The sequence below is a fragment of the Perissodus microlepis genome, chromosome 18, assembly GCF_051167445.1.
Source record: "Perissodus microlepis isolate ML-2025 ecotype Zambia chromosome 18, ASM5116744v1, whole genome shotgun sequence".
NCBI classification, from domain to species: Eukaryota; Metazoa; Chordata; class Actinopteri; order Cichliformes; family Cichlidae; genus Perissodus; species Perissodus microlepis.
This window is the reverse complement of record NC_140478.1, coordinates 14795140-14809432: the sequence shown is the minus strand read 5'-3', so window position 1 is coordinate 14809432 and position 14293 is coordinate 14795140. Positions and strand designations below refer to the sequence as shown.

The following is a 14293-nucleotide window of genomic DNA, read 5'->3' as shown; positions in this document are numbered from 1 at the left end:
CCTTTAAAAATTTCTGTTCATTAGCATCAATCTGTGTTAGTTCTCCCCACAAGGCTCTCTCTCTATATATATATATAAATATATATCACAAAGACAGAAGTTTCCTATTTTCTTCAGTTCCGATAAACAAGAACAAAGAAAACTCAGAGACAATATTTATTTTGATTTATACTTCATGAAAAAACAAGTTTTAAGCGCCATGAATGTAATTGTAAAAGCGTGCAATACAATAGTCTAACTATTAGTCTTCTTGCTGGTATGCTCGTGGATAACAACATTCCCTATTGTGCTTTGGTGACAAAACTAGTTATATTTGTGGTGTGATGCATGTAGAAACCTATTGTTATCAAAGTACAATGAAACAGTGAAACGAACATGAGGAAATGAAACCTAGTTTAATTTTCCCAGTAAGATAATACAGGATGTTAAAAACAGTCTGGAGAAACAAGCTGTTTGTGTTGTATTTCTTACCTTTTCTAAAAAGCAAAAACAAAAAATAGATGTAATTAGAAGGGCTTTCAAACCTTCACTAATGCTGTTTATGTGATATGGGGAATTCTCAATCCCAAATAAAGCCCTTCAAATGAACCATTTCTCTGCAGATAATCATCCAGCTGGTCTATATCAGTATGTATTGAGCTAAGAAAGGTGGATCAAATAAGGGCTTTTTAAAATGGCTTAATTACTGCAACTTTGAATGTCTGTGGTGCAAAGTCTGGTAGTACCAAAAATATGATCAAATTTATAATTGAATCATGAATTCGTGGTAAGACTTCTTTGAGTGTCTTGTAGCGATGGGGTCTAATGTTGGCAATTTAGACAAAGACATTTTTGAAGTCTGCTTTGAAACATCGATCGGAGAGAGAAAGTCTAAAGAAATAGCAGTTTTAATGTACCACACATCTGCGGGACGGCTGTGAATAATTATTTTTCCTAGTGGTTAGAAAATATTTGCAAAGAAGTTCATGCAGTAATCACTAGTTAACATAATGTTTTTTTGACAGCCTGGCTACAGTGGTGAAAAGAAACTTCACGTGGCTCCTATTTTAATCTACCAGTGATGAACAGTAAGAAGTGCTAGCTTTACACAGGGAATTTTATACAGTGATAAACAATTTTTCCAGGACAAACAAAGGTCTTGTAGATTAGTGTTATGGGATTTCTACTTTGTAATCAGCACCATGGGAGTCGAGCATTTCTGATTTGTTGCTTTTTTGTGAAAGGAGCCCCAGTATAAAGAGTTGTGGAGGAAGAGTTTAGGTAGGACGTGTACATTGTGTTAGCACTTATCATTGAAGAAGATAACATCACAGGAATTACTTTTCATGAACCTAAGGATAGGATGCACAAAACTTAGAGTCAGGCTTTTGAATGAATTAAAACTCTCTGAGTCTTTGGTAAATTAAGAAACCAGAGTGGAAACTGTTGCCTCTCCTTCTCCTCGCCCTGTAGTTTGAGGCTTCTGACACTTAGTAGGACTCTTGTGTGCTGATTGATTTTAACTAAAGTATAAACCTAGATAATGTGTAACCAGGTTTCTGTAAGGCAACATAAATCAGTGTGTTGATCAGTTATTAAATCATATGATATCAGGAACTTAGAAGAAAGTGACCTAATGTTTAATAATCTATATTTAACTGATCTACTGTTTGGTGTATTTCAGGATGATATTTGTAACTCTTCCCTTTAATTATTATTATCATTTTCTTTTTACAATTTCATTACTAAGTTTGTTTTTTGTCCGTCTTTTGGGTTTTAGGGAGATGACAGGAGGAGGGAAGCTGCAGAGAGGCACGTGAGACTGCACCTCTGCTTCCTGGTCCCAACTTTGAATAGTCACATTATGGGAGGTTAATAAATGAGCCAAATTTCTAAAATGAGAGCTGCACCATTCAATGTATAGCATAGGTGTTATCTTTCCTAACAAGACCAGGACTTACCTGTCTGTCAGTTATCTTAAAAGACCTCATTGGGTCATTTTTTTGTTTTCTCTTGGAAATAGTCTACATAGCTAGAAGCTGAAGGACTATTTCCTCTACAGCATCAAACTGATTTTAACCTAGTGGAGTAACAATGAGACACAAAAAGACAATACCATTAGTGTTTCCATAACTGGTGCTTATTATTACAGTCAAATAATGTACTGGTGTTAATAGGCTGTTCTTGCAGTACTTGAGCATCTACTGAGGACCCAAAAAAAAGAAGAGCAAGTGGTAGTACATATTTTTAGGCAGCAGGTAATTTTAAATGTAAATTTTGTTACAAGCTCAGCAAGAATCTGCTAACATGTGTAACAAGCAGTGGAGATGAATGCAGCCACGGAGGTGTGCAGGTGGATAGCAAATGGACAGCATCTTCTAACTTTCCACAAGTACTCATTTATTTTAAATATCAAAAATCGGATCAATGGAAATACCAAAGTAAAAGCTTTACGAAAACCTCCAGTGCAAAAGTGTGCCTGTAGTGGTCAGGTTGTGTCTGCTCTCCCCTGATGGTCATTTCTCAACGCCATGAGCTGCTTCACTTCTTGCCTACCAGCATTTCCAGCGATTTAGCTGGATATGCGTTCCACTTGTGGGACTTGTCTCTCTCTACTTCTTGTTCTCTAGTAGAACTGTTTACAGCCACAGAAACAGCAATTTGAAACAACAATATTGCAGAAGTGGAAGCAGAGCAACTACAGATGAACGTCTTGTCCTGTCTCAGCAATGCAAAGCCTCCAGCATCCAACATCACCATGGAGGAGAGGAAGGCACTCACATCACTTAGTAATACAACAACATTATCATTCTTCCAGCAGACAAGGGTAGGTGCACAGTATTGCTAAAACAGAAAAACTATCATAAAATTTTGTCACTGCTCAGTGATGAAAATACTTATGGGCCCCTGAAACGAGACTGAGGAAGTGGTTACAGGAAGAGGGCAATAGAGTGTCTGAAGCAGTTAGAACAAGACAAGGCTATTGACCGGTCCTCATACCACTGGCTATACCCAGGGGAATCTACACCAAGTCTGTATAGTTTACCAAAGATACATAAACAGGGTGCACCTTTAAGACCGATTGTCTGCATTTAACAGTGTTTCCTGAAAACCCTCTCCTGTCTGATCATTTCCTGATAACATTTACATTTACAATAATTGATTACACAGCAGTGGAGAGTAGACGTTTATCAAAGTAGAGGTCTTTCTGAAAGCGCTGTAAGTAAGTTTAAGAATATAATCCACCCACTGTTATCATCATCTTCAATGCCCTGTACCAACATAGAGCAGAGCAGCTATCTGAACGCTACCCCAACAGAGGTCGATTATCTTGTTAATAATTTTACCTCCTCACTACGTACGACTCTGGATACTGTAGCTCCTGTGAAAACTAAGGTCTCAAATCAGAAGTACCTGACTCCGTGGTATAATTCTCAAACACGTAGCCTAAAGCAGATGACTCATAAGCTGGAGAGGAAATGGCGTGTCACAAATTTAGAGGATCATCATTTAGCCTGGAGAAATAGTTTGCTGCTTTATAAGAAAGCCCTCCGCAAAGTCAGAACATCTTACTATTCGTCACTGATTGAAGAAAATAAGAACAACCCCAGGTTTCTCTTCAGCACTGTAGCCAGGCTGACAAAAAGTCAGAGTTCTTTTGAGCCAACCATCCCTTTAACGTTAACTAGTAATGACTCCATGAACTTCTTCACAAATAAAATTCTTATCATTAGAGAAAAAATTACCAATAATCATCCTACAGATGTAATATTATCTACAGCTACTCTTAGTACCATTGATGTTAAGTTAGACTCTTTTTCTCCAATTGATCTTCCTGAGTTAACTTCAATAATTACTTCCTCCAAACCATCAACGTGTCTTTTAGACCCCATTCCAACAAAACTGCTCAAAGAAGTCCTGCCATTAATTAATTCTTCGATCTTAAATATGATCAACCTATCTCTAATAATCGGCTATGTACCACAGGCCTTGAAGGTGGCTGTAGTTAAACCTTTACTCAAAAAACCATCTCTAGACCCAGCAGTCTTAGCTAATTATAGGCCAATCTCCAACCTTCCTTTCATATCAAAAATCCTTGAAAGAGTAGTTGTCAAACAGCTAACAGATCATCTGCAGAGGAATGGTTTATTTGAAGAGTTTCAGTCAGGTTTCAGAGTTCATCACAGCACAGAAACAGCTTTAGTGAAGGTTACTAAAGCTGGCAGCATCATTAGAAGACATAGCATAAATTTTCACTGCTATGCAGATGACACCCAGCTCTATCTATCTATGAAGCCAGATAACACACACCAATTAGTTAAACTGCAGGAATGTCTTAAAGACATAAAGACCTGGATGGCCGCTAACTTTCTGCTTCTTAATTCAGATAAAACTGAGGTTATTGTACTTTGCCCTGAAAATCTTAAAAATATGGTATCTAAGCAGATTCTTACTCTGGATGGCATTACCTTGGCCTCCAGTAACGCTGTGAGGAACCTTGGAGTCATTTTTGACCAGGACATGTCCTTCAACGCACATATTAAACAAATATGTAAGACTGCGTTCTTCCATTTGCGCAACATCTCTAAAGTTAGAAATATCCTGTCTCAGAGTGACGCTGAAAAACTAGTTCATGCAGTTATTACTTCCAGGCTGGACGACTGTAATTCATTATTATCAGGATGTCCTAAAAACTCGCTGAAATGTCTTCAGCTGATCCAAAATGCTGCAGCAAGAGTACTGACAGGGACTAGAAAGAGAGAGCATATTTCTCCTGTTTTGGCTTCCCTTCATTGGCTTCCTGTTAAGTCCAGAATTGAATTCAAAATCCTGCTCCTCACATACAAGGTCTTAAATAATCAGGCCCCATCTTATCTTAATGACCTTGTAGTACCATGTAGCCAGATGGGCTACTCGCCTTTCTTTTTCTCTCTCTCACTCAGTGGCGTCGTTAGGCCTATTTTAGGGGTGCTGAAGCCTCCCTAAAATGTTCTTAAGCCCCCCTAAATAATTTGGTGGGGGTTTTTTTGTTTTGGTTTTTTTTTACTTATTCGATTTTTTTTTTTTTACAGAACTTGCAGACAAATTCAATATAAAGATGCACGAATATGAGTTTAAAGAAATAATAATATAAACCTGTCGCTATTCACATAAATATGATCATAACTCGGTTGGTCCCTTTCACTTTACACTGTTAAGGTAGCGTCAGTGCTTCGTTATCCAATCCGTTCCAGTTGTTCACAGGGGACGTCCACATTACTGAAAATCCAGTCCTCGTTTTCACTGCTACTTTACACTCCGCTCGTCTACACCTGCGGACACACTAGCGCAGCGGTCCCCAACCCCCGGGCCTCGGACCAGTACCGGTCCGTGAGTCGTTTGGTACCGGGCCGCGAGAGTTGAGGCTCAGGTGTGAAATGTATAGTTTTCAGGGTTTTTATCGGTTTTCAGCGTTATTTTGTTATCGTTTTTATCGTTTACTCGGTTTTCCTTGGTCTTTTCACGTGTGTTATGAATAAATTTTCTTTTTTTCGGTACCGGTACTAGTTTTATTTTGTTGTATTTATCCGCGACACCTTAAAGGCCGGTCCATGAAAATATTGTCGGGCATAAACCGGTCCGTGGCGCAAAAAAGGTTGGGGACCGCTGCACTAGCGTACATGCGGCAAACAGCAAGAAATCATGGATATACGCAAGTTTTTCAAGAAAGTAAGTCTTCATCACTGGCTGGTAGTAACAATTAGTTAGCTCCAGCTAACAGCAGAGAGTCCCATGTAATTAATGAACCAGGTGCTCCCCATTTTGATAAATAAAAACCTGGCTAGCGCACTAAGTTAAATTGTTAGCATAATGTTAATTTCTGTCACTCGTTTTAGCTCTGAAATATTGAGCTGAGCTCATTTAGGTATGGTTATCATCAGTGGAAATAATAATAATCACTCCTCCATCCCCATTAACCTGTAGGAGTCAGGGCAGAGGAGCACAGAGAGTGAGAGGGGAGAGACCTCTACTGGAGAGGTGAGTCAAAGATTTCACAGGATGGAGTCATTTGTGATGCAGACAGTCTGATTAGAATTTTATGGAACTCAATATGGATATGAAATATGAAACATTTCAGTCACGGTACAACATATAAGACCTGTTTAACTTGAGCTTTTATTTAGGAGAGTCAAGGTTAGAAAGTGGAGAGAGCAAAGATATATATATATATATATATATATATATATATATATATATATATATATATATATACATATATATATATATAAGTCAAATTAGCCTGACTCACATATTTTTGAGGGTTCTATTTTAATATTACTTCAATTCAAGTCATTTAGTAATATTTTTCCGGGCTTTAAATTGCAACCATTTTAGTCACATGCGTGCTCAAAATGTAATGTTTGTAACTTCAAAATATTTGGGAGCCACAAATTACTGTGGCGTGTGAGCAGAAGTCATGATATTAGCAATTTACATTACAATTCAGTATGTTTTAATGTATCTTGAAGGGTGAGGCAGAAGGAGAGGCTGAGGGAGAAAAAGATCAACAGGCAAGTTCAAGTCAGAGAGAGCAAGGAGAGACAGAGGAGCTGCAGCAAATGGATCGAGAGGCAGAGGAAGATCAAGTTATTACAGAGAGAGGAGAGCAAACAGGCCAAGAGAGGGAAAATGATGAAGCAGATGCAGCAACTCATTCTACTACAGGGTTTGATTTAGGTGACAAAGACACAGGGCCCAGACAGGTAAAGCTGAAAAGCTATCCACATGATACTTTTGGTACACAGAAGCGAGCATTTAACCACAGCTGGTTTGAAAAGCACAACTGGTTAGAATATTCAGTCAACCAGAATGCAGCTTTCTGCTTCCCATGTAGAGTGTTTGGCAAAAACATCAAACATGATAGTTTGGTCAGTAGCGGTTGCAAGAACTGGAAGAAAGCTTTAGTCATCTTTGGCAAGCATGAGATGGCACAAACACATAAGGACAGTGTTGTTACATGGAAACGCTACCAGGGAACTAGCAAACAGGGAAACGTTGCACAGATGATAGCAACTGCAAATGTGAGTGAGATAGTCGAAAGAAGAGAGTATCTCAGACGAATTGTTGCAGTCACCTTTTCGGGACTCCCTTTTCGTGGCCATGATGAAGGTGAAGACAGCCCAAACAGAGGGAATTTTCTTGCGTGCATAGAGCTTTTAAAGGAGTTTGATCCTTTTCTTCAAAAACATAATCCCCCATCAAATGCACAGTATATCTCGCCAACATCCCAGAATGACATGATTGACTGTTGTGCCCAGGAAGTTACTAGTGTCATTGTATCTGAAATGACAAAGTCTAAAGTCTATTCCATCATGGCAGATGAGGCAAGGGATGAAAAGGCAGAGCAGTTAGCTGTTTGTGTCAGGTACGTGTCAGAGGGGGCAGTGAAGGAGCGTTTCCTTGCACTTGCAGAGATAAAATCATTTGATGCCCAGTCCATTGCAAATGAGATTCAGCAGCAGATCCAAAACAATGGTCTTGCAGAGCTTAAGTGTGTAGCACAAACATATGATGGTGCAGCCGTTATGAGTGGCTCCACTGGAGGTGTACAAGCACATTTTAGAAGGCTCCATCCTGAGGCTATCTATGTGCATTGTTATGCTCATCAACTCAACCTGGTTTTGTGCAATACTTGCAAGGCTGTCTCAGAGGCTGTGGAGCTTTTCAGCTTGTTGGAGTGTGTGTATTCTTTCTTCAGCACCTCCCTAGTCAGTCATCATAAGTTCATGGAGACTCAGGCAAAGCTTGGATTGACAAAAACTGAGCTTGTGCAACTTTCATACACTCGCTGAGCATGTCAGTTGCGATCAATCAGTGCAGTTCTTGAGACATTGCCTGCCATTTTGGAGTGCCTATCTGCAATTGGATCTCCCATAGCTGTTGGTCTCAGAGCAAAGCTCTACAAGTTCTCAGCAGTCTATGCACTACTGATGTTTCAGTCGATTCTGTCTGTAACCGAAGGACTCCACAAATTCCTGCAGAAAGAGACTTTAGACCTGGCAGAAGCTTTTATCTGCAAACAAGCTGTGTGTGACACACTTAAGGGCAAACACTCAGATGCATTTGCTACAGAGTTGTATGAGAAAACCAAGGCCCTGTGTAACACCCACAGTATCCCTGAACCAGGTGCCAAGACAAGGCACAAACAGAGGAAAATGGAGGATTTTGTCCTGGAGGCAACTGTGGGTTCATGCACTGAATTGAACAACTCAGACACATTGAAAAGAGAGTTACTTTTCCCTTGTGTGGATCGGATGGTTGGCGAGCTTGATCAAAGATTTTGCAGTGTAGATGCAGGGCTAAAAGGCATTCAGGCATGCAGTCCTAAATCTGAGAACTTCTTGAGTGAACCACACTTGAATGAACTTGCAAAGCACTACAGACTTGACCTGAAAAAAGAGGAGGTTCTGGTGCCCAGAAACTTTCTTACCCAGAAAACAGAGGCTGGATGTCCACCCAAAGATATGTTGTCTATGCACAACCTCCTTGATTCAGACATGTTTCCCTCTATGAAGGCAACCATCCAAGTTGCCCTAACAGTGCCTGTCAGCAGCTGCTCGTGCGAAAGGTCCTTTAGTGCACTGCGTCGGCTGCACTCCTGGCTGTGTCAAACAATGGGTCAGAAAAGACTTCACAGTCTTGCAGTCATGTCTATTGAAAAAGACACGCTTCAGCATCTGAGTCACAACAGAGTGATTGACCGATTTGCCACTCTTAAAAACAGACGTCATTCTTTGATGCTTCCACCCACCAAGTAACTGGTGATTGCAGCCATAAAAATTATGTACTTTTTTATTTTCATTTTTTGTCTTGTTATTGATGCAGCAAACACATTTCCTCTGTTTTCTTGTTGTACTGTATTATAAAACAGACTGAAATAAAACAATAGATCTATTGGTGGCCTAGGATGTTTAATCTGTCCAAAGAAGTAGGAAAACAATTTCTCAGTCTTTGTTTTCTGTTTGTGAAATTTTGTGCTCATTCACTACATTCATTCATATCGTGTGCATCTCTTGGGGCTAAGCCCCCCCTGTCCTTAAAACCTAGTGACGCCCCTGATTTAAAAGTAGAATGGGAGGGAGAGCCTTCAATTTTCAGGCTCCTCTTCTGTGGAACCAGCTTCCAGTTTGGATTCGGGAGACAGACACTATGTCTACTTTTAAGATTAGGCTTAAAACTTTCCTTTTTGCTAAAGCATATAGTTAGGGCTGGACCAGGTGACCCTGAATCCTCCCTTAGTTATGCTGCAATAGACTTAGGCTTCCGGGGATTCCCATGATGCATTGAGTTTTTCCTTTCCAGTCACCTTTCTCACTCATTATGTGTTAATAGACCTCTCTGCATCGAATCATATCTGTTATTAACCTCTGTCTCTCTTCCACAGCATGTCTTTATCCTGTTTTCCTTCTCTCACCCCAACCGGTCGCAGCAGATGGCCCCGCCCCTCCATGAGCCTGGTTCTGCCGGAGGTTTCTTCCTGTTAAAAGGGAGTTTTTCCTTCCCACTGTCGCCAAAGTGCTTGCTCATAGGGGGTCATATGATTGTTGGGTTTTTCTCTGTATCTATGAAGCGCCTTGAAGCGACTTTTGTTGTGATTTGGCGCTATATAAATAAAATTGAATTGAATTAACAGTATATATAAAAGTACCATTGAATTGAAATTTCTCCTTTTCATTAGAGGTCATTAAAAATCTGAACCTGTTCTCTCCACAGCACTTTATATTTCCTTGCTTTTCTGCTGTTCTGTTATAACTGAAAGCGTGAACTGCATGTCTTAACATGAATGATGATCAAAGGATTGAAAAACCTGATTTTTCAAACCTATGAACACTTGCTGTTAACCTCTGTGTAAGTAAGAGCTCATTTTAGCACAATGTCACTCAGTAGCTTTTAAAACAACAAATAAAATTGCAAAACTTTTAAATGTGGCATCCTTCTCATTTGGCATCAGTTGCACAAGTAGCTGTAGGTAAATTTCACCTATACCCTACCTCCCTACAGCAGCATTGAACAGAGTCTGTGAGTCTACCTTGTAAGGTGAGCTTAGTCTTTGAAATCAACATGTAAGTTGATCAGAGAACTAAAAATTTACTTTCACACTTGAGATTGCATTTTTCATTTTTGCAGAGCACCTATAATTTGACTCAGCGCTGTGAAGAAAGTATAACATACTAGTACTATGTTAACCTCTGTTCACTTAAGCTTCATTTGTTTTAGTTACATTTCTGTATGATTAAGCAACAATGTAAACCTTGTGTATCAAAGGTAAAATACAATAAAGTTGGTTTATTCAAGAGGTCACAACAACTACTGTGGGTTTAAAGCCAAAACTAGCTGTTTATTAAGACCTTTGCTAAAACTTTAAAGGTCAATAAACTTAATTTATAAATTGATTTCTTTGCATTGGATGGGTTGTTACTGACATCTGCTGAGAATTTCATGTCAAAAGCACCTTTAGAAATACTTTTGATGATGTGTTCAATACTTATTTTATTCACTGTCCATTAAGAGCTGAATGGTATTTTATTTAACAAATAGAAATTTTAAACACTCCACTGTTCTCCATCCTTCAATCTGGGTACAAAATGCTTAAGGATGGTGTATTTCCTTAAATGCATGTTGAGAGCAGAGGACCTATAATGCGGGATGAATCCTTACCTTCAGCATATAAGAGAGGTGGCACACATACAAACCATTAAACAACTAATTTTATGTCTTTAAGGTTTTGTCAAGGGTGGGCAGGTAGGACACAGATGTAGGTCTCTCAGACAAGAGTGAACCTTTGTTGTATTTTCTCTAGTTCTTTTCACAGGTTTCCATTTGTTGCTGTGTGCTGTTTGTGTCTCTCTTTCATTCATTTCCTGTTATTTACACAATAACTTGTTGGTTTGTGCTTTCTCTCTTTGATGTTTGCTCCCTGTAAACCACTACCACAATGTCAGAAGAAAATAAAGCATGGATGGCATTAAATCTTTTAAATGCCAATGAAAGTAAGGTCATTGTGTTCAGACCTTTGGTGTCTGTGCTGCTCCTCTATTGGTCCATGGCCTGCTGCAGCATAATGTTCAACCCACAGTGATTATCCTTGGTGTCAAACCGTACTGTGATTTTTTTTTTTTTTTTTTTTGTCCCGTTTGGATCTTTAGCCATCAGAATTGTTGTCTTAAGGCCAAGAAAGATGCCAAGCGGATTTATTTTACCAAGTGGATCATCATGGCCTTGCCATATTGGTCCATTTGATTGACCTTTATTATAATTATGAATTTATTTTATTTTCGGTTGCTACAAACGGGACAGACATGACTGGGGGATAGGACAGGGAGAAAGAATGAAAGAAAGAGAGGGAGAGAAAGAAAACCAAAGGGGAGAAGAGACGGTGAGAAAGGGGGGAAGAAAGAAAGAAAAACAAACAAAACACCTGGATCACCTGTATGGAGAAAAAAAACAGAAGAGAAAACAAACAAGAAAGAGCAACACTGTGATTTTTTAATACTAGATAAGCAGATAAATTCTGTAATTAAAGCTAGTTTTTGTAATTTGATGCTTTCATCCAGGATCAAGTCTTAACTTTAAATTTTTTGAACGTCTGTTTCATGCTTTTATCACAACATGTGAGGACTACTGTAACACTCTCTATTTCGGCCTTACCAAAGCTTTCCTTGCTTGCCTGCACTTAGACCAAAAAGCTAAGGCTCATCTTTTACATGATACTCGCAAACGCCAGCACAGTTCCTCCATCCTGGCCTTCCTCCTCTGGTCCCCATGCTTGTTTCAGGATCCATTTCAAGATTTTACTGTGTGTTTCTAAAACAGTTAATGAATCAGCTCCACCATAAATATCTGAGCTGCTGACTCCATATGTTCCTTTAAGGTTGCTGAGGTCCATAGACCAGCTGAAAACCAGGGGCGATCGATTTTCAGTTATTGCCCCCAAACTGTGAAATGACCGTGTTACGATGCCCTAATCATTTCCTGGTTTTAATACATTTCTTAAAACTAATTTTTATTCCTTGGGTTTTAACTCAGAATGAGAGTGGTGCGTTCTTAACTTCTATTATATTTGTCATTGTTGTTGTTTTTTTATTGTTTCACTGAATTGTTGTGTAGTTTTTTGGTGCTTTGTAAAGCACTTTGGCAAAGTTGTGTACAATACGTTGTGTACGGTTGTACAATATTACATAATAAGCTCAACTTTTTCATATTGTTCCAATCCAGTACCATTGATATATCCATTACCTACTCCTTCATAATATTTGTGGGTAACACTTCATAATATGGCCCATGATTAAGTAGTCTAACTATAATTATAATAATTATACAGTCAGTAAATTTACGTAATGTGAACCTTTTTTTTTTTTTTTTTTTTACATCTTTATTTAATATTCATTATTTTGATGTGTCACAAAACAGCTGGAGGCCGAGTACCAAAAATCAAACCCACATGCAGAAAACCCAAAGCGGATGCTGAGGAAAGGGTTTAACAAAGGTTTATTAACTAGCACAAGAATGATGGTTACGATGGCACTTGACTTAAGGCTTGACACATGGGGCTTGAGGGTCTTGGCCAGGGGAGAGGGATAAAGCAAGGGGACAGGTCCAAGAAAGCAACGGCAGCTGGCTGGTGATTAGGTACGTACTGGAAGAGAGGAGAGCAGTGTTAAAGCGGTAGCCAATGAGGAGTTCTGGAGAGGGTGGAAGCTATGAAAATCTTCGTCTTGGTGGGAGATGGAAGCGTTGAAGGAGAGGTGGTGCGGTCCAGTTGGGTTTGGTGATGATTCTGAAAGCAGGCAGGTTAACCAGATTTCCAAGATGAGTTGTTCAGTGTGATGGGATTTCCAGGAGTAACTAGAACACAAGATTGCAAGGTTAGTAAAGCACTTGAGAATCATAGACATGAAGCGGTTACCAACATAGGGTAGTTGACAAACTGGCAAGGAAGCAGTGTCAGCAAGCAGTTTAAATCTCCAACCTAATTGCCTCAATCAGCTTCAGGTGAGGGAGGCTGTAGGCCCTGCCCATAAGTGGATATCAGGGAGGTCCAGACCTTCAGTGGACTTCTACAGCCACATACCCAGACCATGACATGATGTGTATGATGGATGGTCTATTATTTAAATGTAAAACTGTAACATTTATTAATAATATAAATAAGACTAATATAAATGTGATTAAAAAAAACTTCTCCCTTTCTAGCTTAAAAAGAAAAATAAATACCATCCTGGTATGGCGGTGCTGTGGTTTGTTTGTTTTAAACTTAAAGTTTGATTGCTTTTAATTTAAATGTTATTCTAATGTTTGATATATTTTTTTATTATTGTGTGGGTGTGGTACCTGATGTGTTTTTGGCTCATGAAGTGGGTCCTGCCCGATTGTCAGCTAGGACTGGCTGCAGTCCCACTGAACTCCTGGCTGGATAAACAGTTTAAAAACAAACGATTATTTCAGACATTCATTTCTCACATATGGTCAATTCTGCTCATTTTGGTTATCCAAACACTTGACACTTCTGGCTTTGTCAATCCGTAATGAGAAAGTGAAACGATTTCTGTAAACAAAAAATAAACTCATCTAAGTAAAAGTGATCAGTACAATAGCACCAGCAAACTCTTGTTTAATGTTTTTTTTTTCACCTAAAATATACCATATTTGTTAAATTATAATTTTATACGTGAACAATTTTTCTTCAAACTTCAGAGCATTTATACTGATAACCTAAGAATGAACTGTATGAGGATCATATATTTTATGTTTTTTTGTTCATGAGTAAATTTGAATATGCAAACGTGCAAAACCACATTATAAATTTTACAGTTATTTAATATTTGCAATTAAATTTAAATGTATTTTATTTCATGGGGGGGGGGGGGTATTTTATGTTTTTTTATTACAATATTTGTTTTGTATTTTGTTTTATTCAGTTATATATCACTCTACTTGATATATTTAATGTGGATAAATAGTATACTTACCTTTGGATAATTAGTTGTTATGATTTAATTATTTAATAACAAATAATAATTGTTGTGGCGTTTTATGTGTTTTTTCTTTGCTGTTGTAACAGAATAATTTGAACAAACGTGTCCAGATGTAGCTTGAACTTTAGTGACCTTAACTCAAGTCTGGATGGGTTTGCACATAATTTAAAAAAAAAAAAAAAGAAATACACACACTTAAATCAGAATACTTCTATTATTGATTTTGACCAAGAAATCACCTCAAAACAGCACACACAAATGTATATTTATGTTTACCTTAAAATGAGTCAATGGAGCAA

At 38.5% G+C, this 14293-nt stretch overlaps 1 pseudogene; it reads left to right on the top strand.

Moving 5' to 3' along the window:
- Nucleotides 1-6944: 6944 nt before the first annotated feature.
- LOC146367557 (zinc finger MYM-type protein 1-like) lies at nt 6945-8777 on the top strand (annotated as a pseudogene).
- The last annotated feature ends 5516 nt before the right edge of the window (nt 8778-14293 follow it).